This window comes from Cetorhinus maximus, chromosome 6, assembly GCF_964194155.1.
Source record: "Cetorhinus maximus chromosome 6, sCetMax3.hap1.1, whole genome shotgun sequence".
Lineage (NCBI taxonomy): Eukaryota > Metazoa > Chordata > Chondrichthyes > Lamniformes > Cetorhinidae > Cetorhinus > Cetorhinus maximus.
In genome coordinates, this window is record NC_135884.1 from 58,850,012 (window position 1) to 58,855,846 (window position 5,835).

Here is a 5,835-nt window from a genome sequence, read left to right on the forward strand (position 1 = left end):
GACCAGTGGGCTGGCGCAGGCGCAGTGAGCATCCCAGCCGCCATCTCAGCTCGAGTCACGTGACCACCCCTTCACTAAACTGAAATCCCCCTCCCTCCCTCCGCCGCCATTTTGAGTGCGGGCAAAAAGAAGCGCGGAGCCCGTTTTTATTGCTCGCTCCTCTCCAATTCTTGAAAGGGGAGGGGACCCGTTTCCCGGTCCACTCGCAGCCAGGGAGAGACTCGGAAAGAAATCGCAGCCCGGCGAGTGCACACGGGCGAGATAGTTTGTCGGAAAAGGGTGGCGTGGGAGGAGAAAAACGCGAGCGCTACCTACCCTCTGCCATGGCAAGAGCCGCCAACTTGGATGTGAGCATAAACTCCTGGGGCAGCGAATCAAATCGCAGGCTTCAGTATAGTTCCACCCGCTTCTCTGTTCATAGGGTGGGAGGAAACAAAGTGGGTTCTTCGCTGTAGAGTCAACCACACGCCAGAACTGATGTTTTTCTTCTCGGTTTCTGTTTTCACCCACAGATGAGCTTTGTGTATATAGCAGGTCTCTTTTATGGTGTTTGCTGCCCCAGAGTTGCAGGATAAGCTGTTTCTCAGCAGTAAAGAACATTCTTGCTCTCATGCAGCCTATTGGTATTATCAGGGACACTGATTAGATGGTGACTCCATTGTGAAATGGTACATTTCTGGTCCACTCCTCCATCACCCCCTACACCTCAAACCCCTGCCACGGCACCTTCCCATGCAACCGCAGGAGGTGCAACACCTGCCCCTTTACTTCCCCTCTCCTCACTGTCCAAGGGCCCAAACACTCCTTTCAAGTGAAGCAGCATTTCACTTGCACTTCCCTCAATTTAGTTGACTGCATTCACTGCTCCCAATGCAGTTTCCTCTACATTGGAGAGACCAAACGCAGACTGGGTGACCGCTTTGCGGAACACCTTCGGTCTGTCCGCAAGCATGACCCAGACCACCTGTCGCTTGCCATTTCAACACACCACCCTGCTCTCATGCCCACATGTCCGTCCTTGGCCTGCTGCAATGTTCCAGTGAGGCTCAACGCAAACTGGAGGAACAGCACCTCATTTTCCGACTAGGCACTTTACAGCCTTCCGGACTGAATATTGAGTTCAACAATTTTAGATCATGAACTCTCTCCTCCATCCCACAACCTTTCTGATCCCCCTTTTTTCCAATAATTTATATAGATTTTTCTTTTCCCACCTATTTCCATTATTTTTAAATGTATTTCCATCCATTGTTTTATCTGTACCTTTTAGCCTATTTCGATCCTTTCTCACCACCCCATCCCTACTAAGACTATCTGTACCTTGCTCGTCCTGCTTTCTACCCTTAATGTCACCTATTAGCATGTTCCTTAGATAATATCACCACCTTCAACACCTCTTTGTCCTTTTGTCTATGACACCTTTTGGCTATCTCCACCTATCACTGGCCCTCTATCCAGTTCTACTTGTGTCCCCCCCCCCCCCACAAACCAGCTTATATTTCACCTCTCTTCTATTTTTCCTTAGTTCTGTTGAAGAGTCATACGGACTCGAAACGTTAACTGTGTTCCTCTCCGCAGATGCTGTCAGTCCTGCTGAGTTTTTCCAGGTATTTTTATTTTTGTTTTGGTACTTTTCTATGTTGGATAGTGATGAGGGAGAGTTTCCTCCGTTCTGCAGGTTGAACTTTGTGAGCAACTGGATTGCAGAGACATGGGATTCAACACTTGCAGCAACTTCCCCCCCCCCCCCCCCCCCTTTCAAATATAGGGTCACTCTTCATTACTGACCCTGATATTGCAAATCAGTAGATTTAATTTATTTTTTGCTGCGTAAACTATTTTATGTTTTAAAGCAGAAAACACAGCATGGATGGTATGTGCTGGGCTTGGAGTCCTGGAGTGATAGTAACCAAACTGGTTCGGGCGGGGAGGGCAGGTATCAATCTGGGTTTGATTGAAATGAAGCTTCATCTGTCAAAATACTGTTTTGGCGGAAGAGACTGATGGATATATGCCTTTGCTGAATTTTGAGGAAGTAAACATGAAATAGTGGCCCAGATTTTCCGACCTCCAGATGGTTGGAGGCTTGAAGTACCCTGGAAGATGCACTATGGGACCCCTCAGAAGTCCCAATGCCAAGACTCCATTGGAATTGCCGAGGAAATTAGAATTTCTGATGAGCAATTCCCCTGGAACCCTCTGAAAAAGACTCCAACTTTGAGTTAGAGTCTGAGACTTTGGACAGTTCTGACTTACTTACCTAGATAGTTACCCAGGAAAAATTAGACAGAAAAAAACCTAGTCTAACACCTGGGTAACTATACAACTGACCTCCCCCGCAACCCCCCCCACCCGACTACCCTTCACCTGACCTGACTAGCCCCCACTACCCGGACTACTCGCCCATCTGCCCCCATACTACCTCACCCACCTGTCACCCTACTTCCTTACCGATTGCGTTACCCAACCTACTCACTTACCTACACTGCTCCCTCACCCATCCTACCCCTTTACATCCTTTCTTTCAAAAAATCTTTGTGGTATTTAAATTCTTTACTTACAGAATATGGCAGCTAGTGCCATAAAAGGGGGGTGTGATTTCTGCGTGGATTCTCTCTGCTGCTCCCTCTGAGGATTGCTACACTGAGTCAGTTCTGCAGGATCCTCCATCAGAAAACTGCCCTGAAAAATCAGAGGAAGGCAAGTGTGTATGTTTTGTCTGATCAGGGTTGGGAATAGAGGTTCTGACCCTGAACTTAAGATTTGGGCCATAGTTTCAGATTTGGTCTTTGACAGCACTGGATTTTTGATGACTGGCAGCATTAGGGGTAGTACTGTGGGATCAAGGACTACTGGACAGTGGTAAGCTGTCATGCTGAGGGAGGTTGTTGATTGTGGCATCATTAGAAAATCCTGGGCTTACTTAGGATTTTGTGTTGAGTGGAACTGGGTTGGAAGCGCTGACCTTTATTGACAGTGAGATTCTTAAGGAGTTTAGAAGTAAGACCATTGAAGATGGCCCTGGTACTTTTGAACAAGGGGCAAGATGTTTCCATAGTATGAGAGATTTCATGCAGGGATGTCCAATATGGGGCCCAAATCACCCATGCAACTCTGAACATTGGCAATTCAACATTTGAGGTACAGGTATCCCAGCCCATTTGTGCTTGTATTTCATAGTTGCTGCCTTGTCCTTTTTGAATTTTGAGAGCCTGGAGGACTGAAAAATGCTATTTTTAGACACAAAGTCCTTAGCAGATCTCCCACAGTCTTATTATCAGAAATGGGGATGTTTGCAAATTAATGGGGGGAAAAAATTGTATGGCTGCTGACTTATGCAACCGTACAGTCCTCAAAGATAAAAGTTTGGACATGTGTTGCATTTACAAAAATTTTATACAACACGTGTATTCAATTTTTAAATTCATCCTCTGGCAAGGCTGGCATTTATTGCCCATCTCTTTTGAGAAGGTGATGCTGGGCTGCCTTCTTGATCAAAAGAATGAGACTGGAAGCAGCAACCAAAATGAGGGAATGAATACAATGAGAAAAAGATTTGGACGGACACAGCAGTGAGAGGAGCGTGTGCCAATAATGGGTGGCGAAGAGTGATTTTAAGAAAAAAAATTAAGATTGATTACTTATAATTGTAAGCATTTATTATACTTTGATCATATGCTTATGACATTTTTAAACTTCTTATGTCATGAATTTTCCGCAATTTAATCTTGTGATGGAAGCTTTCATTATGGTGATTTGTGCTGTGCCCAAAGGCAGGTACTTGGCTGATTGTCTGCTGATGTTACATCCTGAGCCATTTTCTCAGCACTTTTTGTCAGTGGTGGTTTGGCATTGTCTTCCATTCTCGGGAAGGATGAGGAAGCAGGTCCTGCTGGAACAGGAATCAAACCTGCACTGTTGGCTTTATTCTGAACCACACAGTAACCAACTGAGCTAACTATGCACGCACAATCTCAGGATAAGAGGTTGATCATTTTCAATTAAGATGAGGAGAAACTTCTTCACTCAGAGTTGTGAATCTTTGCAATTGTATACCCCAGTAGGTTATGGATATTCGACCATTGAGTATATTCAAGGCTGAGATAGACGGATTTTTGTTCTCTCGGAATCAAGGTATATGGGGAGTGGACAGGAAAGTGGAATCAAGGCTAATGAGATAAGAGGTTCTAGCCATTTCCTTTTGACACTCAATAGCATGATCATCGCAGAGTCCCCCACTAACAGCATCCTAAAAGTCACTATTGACCAGAAACTGAACTGGACTATTCATTTAAATAAAAACAAAAAGCTAAAAGCTACTGCGGATGCTGGAAACCCAAAACAAAAACAGAATTACCTGGAAAAACTCAGCAGGTCTGGCAGCATCGGTGGAGAAGAAATCAGTTAACGTTTCGAGCCCTCACGACCCTTCGGCAGTTCTGCCGAAGGGTCGTGAAGGCTCGAAACGTTAACTGATTTCTTCTCCACCGATGCTCCCAGACCTGCTGAGTTTTTCCAGGTAATTCTGTTTTTGTTTATTCATTTAAATACTGTGGCTACAAGAGCAGGTCATAGGCTGGGAATTCTGAGGTGAGTAACTCGCCTCCTTGCTCCCCAAAGCTTGTCCACCATCTGCGAGGCACTAGTGTGGAGTCAGGAGTGTGATGGAATACTCCACTTACCTGGTTGATTGCACCTCCAACAACACTCAGGAAGCTTGACACTGTCCAGGACAAAGCAGCCCACTTGATTGGCACCCCATCTATAACCTAAACAGTCACTCCCTCCACCACTGACTCAATGGCAGCAGTGTGTACCACCTACAAAATGCACTGCAGTAACACTCAAAGCTCCTTCAACAGCACCTTCCAAACCCATGACCCCTATCACTTAGTACAAGGGCAGCAGATGCATTGTAATGCCACCACCTGAAAGTTCCCCTCCAAGCCACATTCCATCCTGACTTGGAACTATGTCGGTGTTCCTTCACGGTCACTGGGTCAAATCCTGGAACTCCCTTCCTTACAGCACTGTGGGTGTACCTTCTCCACATGGACAGCAGCAGTTCAAGAAGGTAGCTCACCATCACCTCCCTGAGGGCAATTAGGGATAGGCAATAAATGCGGCCATAGCCAGCAACCCCCCACATCCCGTGATTGAATAGTTTAGAGAAAGATTATTAGACATGATTTTGTTGAATGGTGGAGCAGGTTTGAGAGTCTGAATAGTCTACTCCTGTTCCTAATTTTTTTCCGTTGTTATCTAACCTGTTTTGTCACAAGCTATTCATCCAACTTCTTTTAAAGGAGTTATTTATTAGTAAACTAACCATTTCTGTTGGGAATCTGTTCTACATGTCTACTGTGAACAATAAAGTCTGTTCTACAGCTTTACAAAGACTTGAAAAGGAAGTGTGAAACCCCACAGGATTTCACAGACACTCAATAGAATTAGTTAAAGCATTTAGTGCCCCTGGCAAACACCAGAATCAAATCTTCAAACCTTCCTTGTTGGATCAGTGTCAAGTTATGCATTACAAAACCTAATCTACAAAAAAGAAAAACTCCAAAAAAAATTTGCTAACCAGCCTTTTTAGGAATAATGTTGAGGCCTTGGAAAAGATGCAGAGTAAATTTACTAGCATGGTACCTGGGATGAGGGACTTCAGTTATGTGGAGAGATTAGAGAATTTGTGATTGTTCTTGTTCAAACTAAAATGGTTAAATGAAGATTCAATAGACTTGCTCAAAATTGGGTGGAGGTTTGCTCGAATAGATGGGGAGAAACTGCACTGGAAGAAGGATGGGGAAATGAGAAATATTTTTACGCACATAA